This window comes from Felis catus, chromosome A2, assembly GCF_018350175.1.
Source record: "Felis catus isolate Fca126 chromosome A2, F.catus_Fca126_mat1.0, whole genome shotgun sequence".
Classification (NCBI taxonomy): Eukaryota; Metazoa; Chordata; class Mammalia; order Carnivora; family Felidae; genus Felis; species Felis catus.
This window is the reverse complement of record NC_058369.1, coordinates 69,454,142-69,465,584: the sequence shown is the minus strand read 5'-3', so window position 1 is coordinate 69,465,584 and position 11,443 is coordinate 69,454,142. Positions and strand designations below refer to the sequence as shown.

The following is an 11,443-nucleotide window of genomic DNA, read 5'->3' as shown; positions in this document are numbered from 1 at the left end:
CAGGCGCCCCGGAAATAATGGATTCTTTTCCCTCCCTCCCTTCTTACTTTCCTTCCTTCCATCCTTCATGTTTTGACTTATAGGAGAAATTAAAGTGATGTACCATAATTTCTGAGTGCACCTCTCTCAGATAAACATTTTCCTATCATGGAAGAGGAAACAAAGTAAAAGGTGGTAAAGGTAGTGAAAGAATTCTAGGATAGGGTAGGAGTTTTGTCCTTAAGCACTCAATATAAGCAGGTAGAGCAATAGAAGTGTAGGTGCTACTTGGAATATTTTCCTGAAAATAATGGTGGAAACTTCAGTGTGAGAGGCCCTCTTCAGACAAACTGGTCACACTGTCATAAACATTGGAGTTCTGAGTTTTGTGAAGAATTCACTGATAATTGAATGTAAGATAAAAAGTGGCCCTATTTTCTTTCCCCTTTAAAACACAATAGTAATAAGCTAGTGAGATAGTTTATTCCCCCTTTAAAAAAGGTTTGTTTGTATGTTTATTTGCTTTTTAAGATTATTTTGAGAGAGAGAGGAGAGAAGAATCCCAAGCCGGTTCGGTGCTGTCAGCCTGCTGAGCCTGAAGTGGGGCCTGCTTTAAAAAAAGTTTTATTAATCTGTTCATTCAGTGTTTAGTTACTGAATTTTATTTCCCAAGTTCTGTATGTTCTTAATAAATTGGTTAGTAGCACTGAGAAATGTATAGAGTTGTTGAATCATTATATCGTATATCTGAAACATAACTATGTTATTTATACTTGAACTAAAAATTTTTAATTGATTAGCAGCACATATTTGATAAATGTCCTCTGATTCTTCTTTTGTTTCTTTTTTTTTAAGTTTGTTTATTTCAAGAGATAGCACGAATGGGGGAAGGACAGAGAGAGAGAGAGAGAGAGAGAGAGAGAATCCCAAGCAGGCTCAGTGCTGTCAGCACAGAGCCTGAAGCAAGGCTTGAACTCATGAAACCATGAGATCATGACCTGAGCCCAAACCAAGAGTCAGGCGCCTAACCGACTGAGCCACCCAAGCATCCCATGTCTTCTGATTCTTCTTGAATAAGGTAGGCAGGGGTCTAACTGGTAAGGTTGGGCAATATTCCTCATTTTTGGAATCCATGGTGCAGAGAGTAAGGTTTTTCATAGTGATGGTAACATATTTTCTGCCTGTATTTGAAATGCCAATAAGTATTTCAGTTTTGAATGAATTGTCCTCAAGGAAATAAAAATACAGCCTTGGCCATCTAGAATCTTAGGGAGTCCATATAGCCACATTTTACAGATACTTCGCTCCTTAAAGACCAAAAGTCTGTGTGTGTGTGTGTGTGTGTGTGTGTGTGTGTGTGTGTGTGTGTACATGCACATGTGTACATGTATATATGCATATGTGTATATATACATAAACCTGCATATATTTGTACACATGTACATGTGCACATAATACATATAAAGTATGGACAAATTCTAAAGCGTAGACTTTCTTTGCTTCTGGCAAATGCGTATATTTTCTTCTAGGATAAGATAATTCTGGACCTTAGTATATTCATTCTTGATATAATTATGAATCCCTATTTATAGTGTGTATTTTGGCTGTTCACTTTTTATTTTGCTGACTTGCTGGTTCTTGACCCATGGATAGGTAATGTACTACATACATATGTTTATACATGTAAAATGAAAGCTGACCAGTAATGTGAAAGAACAGAATAACCATACTCAACAATGAATCTTATATAGGAAAAATAAATAGATTTTTCTTACTCACCATGTAAGTATATCTAAGAGCTGGTGCATTTGTGTTTTAAAGGGTGGCTCAGTTGGTTAAGCATCCGACTTCTGCTCAGGTCATGATCTCATGGTTCTTGAATTCTAGCCCCGCATTTGGCTCTGCTGATAGCTCAGAGTCTGGAGCCTGTTTCGGATTCTGTGGCTCCCTCTCTTTCTGCCCCTCCCCTGCTCACACTCTGTCTCTCTTTAAAAACTAAATAAACATTTAAAAAAAAAATACAAAAATTATGTTCCCTTGGGTCCTCCCCTTAGAGATTGATTCAGTAGGTCTGGCTCAGCCTGAAAATTTGCATTTCTGTCTCCCTGCTGATGGCTGCTGGTACATGGACCACACTTTGAGTGTCAAGTTTTCTACAGTTCTTAGTGGTTTTCGGATACCTGGGTGTCTCAGTTGAGGATTCAACTTTGGCTCAGGTCATTATCTCATGGTTTGTGAGTTTGAGCCCCACGCTGGGCTGTCTGCTGTCAGTGCAAAGCCCCCCTTCAGATCCTCTGTCTACCCCCCCTTTGCACCTCCCCTACTTGCACTCTCTCTCAAAAATAAACATTTAAAAAAATAAAATAAGGTTCCTAATATTTTTTCTTTTTTTAAAGATTTTATTTTTATTTATTTATTTATTTTTTTAATTTTAATTTTTATTTTTAAAAAAAAAATTTTTTTTTCAACGTTTATTTATTTTTGGGACAGAGAGAGACAGAGCATGAACGGGGGAGGGGCAGAGAGAGAGGGAGACACAGAATCGGAAACAGGCTCCAGGCTCTGAGCCATCAGCCCAGAGCCTGACGCGGGGCTCGAACTCACGGACCGCGAGATCGTGACCTGGCTGAAGTCGGACGCTTAACCGACTGCGCCACCCAGGCTCCCCTATTTATTTATTTTTAAGAGAGAGACCGAGTACAAGTGAGGGAGGGGCAGAGAGAGAGGGAGACACAGAATCCAAAGAAGGCTCCGGGCTCCAAGCTGTCAGCACACAGCCCGACGCAGGGCTTGGCCTCACGAACCATGAGATCATGACCTGAGCCGAAGTTGGGCGCTCAACTGACTGAGCCACCCAGGTGCCCCTAGAGATTTTATTTTTAAGTAATCTTTACACCAACGTGGGGCTTGAGCTTACGACTCTGAGATCGAGTCACATGCTCTACTGACTCAGCCAGCCAGCCAGCCATCCCCCAGAATTTTTAATGGTTTTGTGTTGTTTAAATACTTACAGCAAAATATAAGAATGTCCCTTTTGTAGTTGTTCTGCAATTCTCATGAACCCCTATGCCTTAAAGCAAGTGCTCAGCCACCTGGTCCACTAGACTAACCACAAAAAGTCAACAGAAAAATACATATCAAGGAGGAGACAGAAATAAATAGTCCAGACAGCATGGCAGAGCCTTGATGGAAGGGTAGCAAATAAAGCATGGTTCCTTTTCCAATTGCTTTGTTACTGCTGGAAAGGAGTGTTTTACTCCAGAATCTTTCCTTCTTGGGCCATTTGTCTCATTTTGTTAGGAAGGTTCTACTTGGAAAGAGTGGTATTTGATTTAGCCTGAGTGCTGGAGGCATCACTGTACTTTGTGTTTGAAAGAGCGCCTTATGCCAGAAAGCATTAGAGCTGAATTCTACCTCTGATGGTACACTCTGGTCATAATTTTGTGTGCTAGAGACAGTCTCTTCTGGGTAGATTTCCTGATGCTTCCGATTTTCTGAGGCTTTTTGTTGTCCCATTTTCTGAGGCTCATTCTACCTCAACCCTTTCGCATTCCATAGCCATGCTTACAGTCATGTATTCGCTTGTCTCCCACATGATCTTCCAGCCCCTAATCAACCTTGTTGTTTTTGTTTGTCTTAGTCAACATTGATTATAGCATTGTTTGTGGGCTTTTGAGAGGGTTCTGAGAATGTCTTGATACCATGACTTAGTAAAGTTCATCGCAAAAGGACATTGGTCGCTTCACTAATTACAAATTAATAAAAATGTATTTGCATTCTCCTACCAAACCTTTGTTGAATTTCTAAAGGAATAGTATCACAAATGTTGACTCACTAGTGGAGGTTGGAACATAGCTTTGTAGGATTGATGATACTTATATAAGGCCTTACAGTTTTCGAACTACTCCTTCTTAGTTGATCTTCATAATAGCCCTGTGTCAAGTAACATAGATATTGTATTCTCCAAAAACATATCCACAGCTTACTCCTCACCCCTCCACTGCCACCACACCATCACACCTGGCTATTTTTCTTTACTGTCTGCCCCACTAAAATAGTTCCAGGAAGGAGACATTTTGTCTGACTAGTTTATTACCAAATCCCAAGTACCTGCCTACAGTAGCCACTCTCCTCATTACATGAAGGAAATGGAAGTGTTGTATACATTGCCGGTTTAATAATTTCTTGTTTGTAAGGGCAACATAGAACAGGATCATTTCCATCACTGGCCTAGTAGAGGGCACAAAGCAAATCCTCAACTCCTCTGGTCAGAGTAACCCAGTATCAAAATTAATACACACATATGTGTATGTGCGTGTATTGGTTTTTGATTTCGGAATACACACACACATTAGTGTTCTTTATATGCCTGCATCGTGGTCTTGATCTGCTCACTTCTTAGCTTTTCAGCTTGGAACAGTAGTCATTCTGGGCTTTTAACCTGCCGTGCCTTCTTTCCCCTCTCTGCCAATGGCCTATATGGAAAATCATTTCCTTCTCCATCAATGATTTAGGAATCTCTCTTGTATCTCCATATGGCAATGCAATTTATGTTTTTTTCAGATGTGATTACATTTTGTCAGCATCAGTACAATTTATAAGGTACTTTCTGCTGCTTTAAAGGCCACAATAACACACTGGAGGCCACCTCCAGTCTTGACAGAGGACTAGCCAGCCTTGAAAGAAAGCAAATGGGTGTAAAAGTGACCAGGGTAGCGCTCTCTTTTCTAGAATATTTTCGAGGCCTTGTGAACCAAACCAAACAAAAATCTAGATGGGAGGACCAGAAAAACCAGCCAGTTCTTTCAGCTCTTCTGGTATTCTAAGTGTAATGGCCAGAAAAGGCCCTGCCCCTCCCCGTAGTAAGAAGACTGTTACCCCTTATAGATGTGAAAGGGCTTTGAAAGTTAAACTGTATAGATGTGAAAGAGATTGTGTCATTTCTGTGTGTTTGGGGACGGTCAAGAGGGTAGAACCAAGACACTTGTCACAATAAACTGAACCAGTAACAAAGCAAGATCATTGTCCCCTCAGGGAAGAAGAGTAGTTCGTTGCACCAGCAGTATGTAGGGAGGGTGGTATGTAACATGTCACCTTAGGTAAAGTTTCCTTAACCCTTTTGAACTGCAGTCTCCTGATCTTAAAAATGGGGATGCTAATGCCCAGCTTTCAGTGTTGAGTTACTTTAAGTAAGAAAGTACTACATGTGAGTGAAGTGGGAACGGTGCCCAGAACATAGGTATTTTAACGTTAAATCTTGTTTTTTTCTCTGATCCTTCCATCTCCCCAGAGGCAGGGTTCTCTGAAGCTGTATTTAGCTGGCCTTCCTCCGGTTGGTACAGGCTGGAGTTCTGATTCTCTTCATATGGCCATGTGTCTTGTCCCAACAGCTTGCTCAGAGTCATGTTAAAAGAATGTCTCACATCCTCTGTTCCCTAACCCAAAGTACAAAGGCTTGGGGGGAATTTTAGTTGAATTCAGTGAACTGATTCCCTACTATATGCTAAGAACTTGGCTGGGTACTGGTGAGAAAGTGTGCTTCCTTAAGCAAGAAGAAAGTGTTTAACCTCAACTCTGGCTGTGTAAATAGGGTGCAAAAAGTCCTATTGGTAATGATTTGTTCTGACCCCTTCTTTAGGCACCCTAGGGTAGAAAAAGTACAAGCAGTGCTGATAGTAGACAATGGCATGGTTAGCCACTGTAGTCAGTTGTGAAGGAGCTATCTCAAGACATTTAAAAATGGTGCACTTTGGGGCGCCTGGCTGGCTCATTCAGCAGAGCATGAAACCCTTGATCTCAGGGTCGTGAGTTTGAGCTCCCTGTTGGGTGTAGACATTACTTAAAAATAATAATAAAATAAAAATTGTGCACTTTACCTGTTTAGTCTCTGAAGAAACTGGGGAAGATAATTTCTAAAGTGCTTTTCTGTGATCTGGTTTCCTCAGAGAGGACTCTGAGGTATCTAAAAATGTCCATACCCCACCAAAGCTGGCCTTCAGTTCAAGGGCACTCATTGGGTCTGCAGGGGTTTTTTTTTCTGATCACCAAGTACGTGTCATTTTTTGACACCAATTCTCCAATTCTATGACACTGAGTGTCCCAACTATGCATTTCAATTCTGACACTGTCTACCTGGGGCTAGGCTCAGATCCCACAAGTAAAGGACTCAGTCCCACAAGACTGCCCTCACTTCAGATGCAAGTTGCGAGTGAGGTCCCCAGAAAACCCACACTACTGCCCAGCTGACTACAAATGTGGGGGTTCTCATGATCTGCCCCCCTCAGATGTGATAATTCACCAGAATGACTCACAACTCTGGAGAGTGGTTTACCAACATCTTTATTATGAAAGATATAATGCAGAAACAGCCATATGGAAGGGATGTATAAGGCAAGGTGTGAGTGGGGAGGTGGATGCAGACTGTCCGTGTCCTCTCTGGGTGTGCCACTCTTCTAACACATTGATGTAGTCACCCACAGGAATGCTCCCTGAACCCCATCATGCAGGGGTTTTTATTGAGACTTCATTATGTAGGTATTGTTGATTAAATCATTAGGTGTGGTGATTGGATTCAATTTCCAGCCTCTCTTCTGTCCCAGAGTAACCCTCTAATTCTGCTTGGCTTTTAGTCACCAGCCTCCATCTTGAAGCCACCTGGGGGCTTGCCAAGAGTCACCGCATTTGCATAAACTCAGTGTGATCAAAAGAGCCTCCTTATGAATAAGAACGACACCCCTATCACAGGAAATTCCAAGAGTGTTAGGAGCTCTGTGCCAGAAACCAGGGACAAAGACTAAACATACATTTTTTTTTTTTTTTTTAATACCACAGGGACCTTAATGAAAAAAAAAGTGGGGGCGACTCAAGAGTATGTATATGAATGTGTAGTGTGTGTGTGTGTGTGTATGTACAAGTGTATTTATAAACTGTATATTTAGAGAAATATATGTTGACTCTTCCTAGCATTTATTACACATTAGTCTTTGCCTACTATATTATTGTTCAGTAATAATGTGTTTAATATAAGAGTGTTTACAGGCAAACTTGAGCACCTAAACTTGGGAAAACAATGTTAGAATTTGAAGAAGCATGCAGGATCCTCAAGTGTATCCTCCTTTTACAAATGAGGACCCTCCAGTTCTCTCATCGTATTTTTGATCAGCTTTCAGAATTCTACTGTAGGCTTTCCTTCTCTATGTATATGTGTACATATGTAAGTATTCACTTATTTAACTTACTAATCTATTTATTATCAGTATGCATCCACTGATTCAGTTTTCCACTGGTGTATCATTCATTTCTGTCAGACTTGTCCTTTTAAAATTATATTAAAGACAAAAGTAATAAATACCAAAAACTCATCACTTGCTAAGTATTTCTTTTTTAGTGTTCTATTCAGTTGTTGCCTTTACCTGACCTGGATTGTCCAAATTAGTTGCTGCACAAATAGGGCTGTTAAGACTATGAAGCTCTGTTACCCATTCTAAGTGCTGTCTGCCAACATTATGGGTCTTAATGTTGACATGACCTGACCTAGACTAAGCCATTGTGAGAGTCAGCAGTTGTAAAACTATACTTGCAAACTAGACTGAATATCTGAATGTTCTATAGCGAAGATATTTAGAAAAAATGTCAGTCAGAGGTAATGTTTAGGGTCAAAAAAAATACACTGGAGTCCATGTACAATATGAGTAAAACAAAAGTTTCAGGTAACAATACTTAGCCTTACTCACCCTGTGCATTTTTTATTTTCTATTAATTGTTTATTTTTTTAAAAAAGACTTGCACTTATGAGGTAGAGGGGACAGAGGGTTACTGCTTCCTGTCTCTAGAGGACTGAGGGGTTAAAGAACACATCATTGACAACTAGCATGGACTGGAGACCTGAGGTTCTTTGAATGTTCAAGACTATGTACACCCTCAGGGCCTTTGCATGACCCAGGGCCTGGTGGGGGAATCTTTGAAAACAGCTGAGGTTAAATTTCTGACAACTTACAGGACGGGGCTTTGGAACAGTTTAACTTTTTATTTTTTAAAGTTTATTTTGAGTGAGAGCATGGACATGAGCATGTCTGCATGAGTTGGGGAGGGACAGACAGGGAGAGAGAGAGAATCCCAAGCAGGCTCCATGCTGTCAGCATGGAGCCCAGCTTGGGGCTCAGTCCCATGAACCATGAGATCATGATCTGAGCCGAAATCAAGAGTCAGACACTTAACCGACTAAACCACCCAGGCACCCTGGAACAGTTGAATTTTTATTAGTCAAAGAAGAAAATGTGAATTTCTCTTATCCCAGCCTTGTGGTCTAAAACTCATACCGGCTATATTCTATGGCTACAAACGTTTGCACCTCTCACATACACACATTTTATCAAACTAATAGGGAGCAAGGTTTTTAGTCAAATGGTACAGAGGCTTGTAAATAATAACATCAACCTTTGGCTTCAACCCTTTGACTTGCCAGTCCCACTGTCTAGAAGCCTAACTTTTATTTTAGCTGTTTCTTCTGGGAATTACCTTAATCTCAAAATCATACGAATTCTTTCCAGCTTCACCTACTTAGATATACTGTTGATTTTCTGTTAGGACAGATGATGTGTTAGCTTATTACATGCCTGCTGCTTTCTCTTCTCCATCTTCTGAGTATAAACTGCTATCTTTAATTGCCCTGACTACCTTTGTGTCTTTAAATAGTGTATTTCCACCTCTATTTCTTGGTCTGACAACAGCGGGCAGTCTCTTTTTAACTCCCTACCTTGACAATGAGGTTATTTGTGGGCTTGTTTTTTCTCTTTATTTGGCTGCTGCTTTCCATCACCTCTTGGCTCTTGCCATTTGAACTTTTACGTTTTCAGACGTGATACCCTTTACTCTTGTCATTGTTTGCTTGGCAAATAGGTTGGTTCTAAAAGTTAAAAAATTAATACAGGCACCTGGGTGGTTCCTTCAGTTAAGCATTCATGAGTTTGAGCCCCATGTCGGGCTCTGTGCTGACAACGTGGAGCCTGCTTGGGATTCTCTCTCTCTCCCTCTCTCCCTGCCCCTCCCCTGCTCTCACTCCCCACCCCCCCAATAAATAAACTTTAAAAGTTAAAAAATTAATAAATGATGTTTACATTGTTATGACAAAATAAATATTGCTAACTTCCCAGCCAAGTAACGTATTATGGTTACGTTTCTTTTTTGATCAGCTTTACGTATTTTGTGTGTTTATGTTTTTATTTCTAGTTTCCTTAACATTGCCTGCCTTCATCCCTGTGTCTCAAGGAGTATCAAACGTATGGAATTTTCTCTTTCTCTCATGCCTTTCACCTCCCTCTAGAGCCCTCTGTCCTCTCCTCTCCAGAGGAATTATTTTCTTGACCTGATGCACAGCAACATCCTGGCATAATGTTTCCCAGATTCTAAATCTTTCACTTTCTTGATTTGTTCTTTTGTTTTGTTCTTTGTTTATCATCAATAACTTCCTAAGTAAAATGTGTACGAGATCCAAATATCTTTTGTCTAATCTCACACTTCATTGATAGTTTTATTGCATATGAAAAACTTGGTTCTAAACAGCTTAAACATTTTTCCTCAGAACTTTGAAGATCTTTATAATTAATTGCCTTTGATAACATAGTGCTGCTGATAAATATATTTCCAGTGTGATTCTCATTCTTTGTTAATGACTTTTGTTATAGTAATTATGACTATTATTATTATTAAAGCTTTTAGGGTCTTTTCTTTACCTCGATAAACTTCATGAAGAATTGCCTAGATGTGATTTATTTCTTGTGCTGAGCATTTACTGGGCCTTTTAAATCTGGAGGCTTATATTCTTCAGTTCTAGAAAATTATCTTTACAAATATTCTTTCCTCTATTTCCTTTCTCTCCTTTCTTTTTCTAGAACTCTAGTTACTCTAATGTACTTTCTCAATTCTCCACGTATTTTTCAATTTCTTACCTTGGGGTTCTATTTTCTGGAAGAGTTTCATCTTCCAACTTTAATTTTTTATTTTAACAATGATTTTTAATTTCTATGAGCTCTGTTTTTGGTTTGGATTTTTTAATAGTTTCATATTATTGATTCATGAATGCAATAACATCTCAAATCTCTTTGAGAAGATAATGGCTTTTTTGTCTCTCATGCTTAAAACATTTTTGTTTCCCATTCTTACATTATCTTTCCTTCTGGATAATTTTTTTTGTTCATAGTTAAGAATGAGGCACAAAAATAGGATTGAAAGTTCTATGGGCTAATCAGTTACCTGTTTACTCTTAGGTTCATTCCTTATCTTTCCCCCTCTCTGTTCTAGTGGCTGACCCCTTCAAACTAGATTTCCAAACTCTTAGAAACTGGCTTCAGCTCTGGGGAGGCACTGGCTAGAGGAGGAAGAACCCAAATATTTCTCCTTTTCTCTAATTTCTGGGTAACACTTCCTCTGGTGGTTGCATATCTCTTCTGTTTTAGGCTCCTGAACTCTTCTCATGCCAAGGCCTTGGTACCAAGCTTCAGGGAGTACCACCTTTTCCCATCATTCCTCTGGATCTAAGGATGGTCATGGTTTCATGATTTTGCTAATTTGGGGGTTTTCCTACCACCACCTTTGCTTTTTAACTTTTTTAATGACTGTGAATCTAGCTCCCAATATTAAATTTTTTCTCTGTGCTGCATGGAGTATATTCTCTTTTCTTGACTAGATCCTTACTCACATATCTTTGGGGCTTGTAAACTAACAAAATTTACTTTAGAGTGATTTGCAAGTAGCTGACTATTATGGTTGGGGACGTCTACGCACCAAGGTGGGAAACGTTTTTCTGGGGCTAATTAATATTTGGAGTGACATTATTTTATTATTCTTTTGTCTGGGAAATAAACGCTTGTCTGCCATGTTCTCTATGTATAGTGAGAAAGGGGACGAGGACTCTTAATTCCCAACACCATTCTTCGTTTTGTGTGCTTATTAAATTTGTTTTTCTTATATATTATTCAGTATTTCTTTGTATTTATAGTACGAAATATCCATATGAGGTCAATGCACCTGGTGCTGGGACTAGTTCAAATTTTATTTTAGGAAGACCATAGTAAGAGCACTCCAGAGGATGTATTGATTGCAGTAATAATCGTGAGAAAAACTGAAAGCAAGGAAAAGAGTTTGCAGTCTAGTGTTCTAAAAAGTGATGAGATTATCCTGAATTAAGAACACTTTTGGAAGGAAAGGAGAGGAGTAGGAAGTGGATTACAGAGGGGCTGAGGGGGTTAGCATTGGCAGGCAGTAGGGCACAGGGGAGGCAGCCTCACCACTTACCAGTTGTATTATTTTGGCTAAATCAATCCTCTCACCATGCCTCAATTCCCTCATCTCTAAAGTTGTGAATATTGCACGTAAAGTGCTTGGAAGAGTTCCAGGCACAATAGTGACTAACATTTACTTTTCTTTTTCTTTTTAAAGTTTATTTACTTTGAGAGAGTGAGGGCAT

The 11,443-nt window shown here is 39.6% G+C and overlaps 1 long non-coding RNA gene across 1 annotated transcript in view; it reads left to right on the top strand.

Annotated features, from left to right (window-relative positions):
* Positions 1-908: 908 nt before the first annotated feature.
* LOC123383813 overlaps positions 909-11,443 on the top strand; it is a 48,643-nt gene continuing 38,108 nt past the window's right edge. Inside the window, exon 1 of the long non-coding RNA XR_006594061.1 lies at positions 909-1,057. This is a non-coding gene — a long non-coding RNA (uncharacterized LOC123383813). The remainder of the gene's footprint in view (positions 1,058-11,443) is intronic.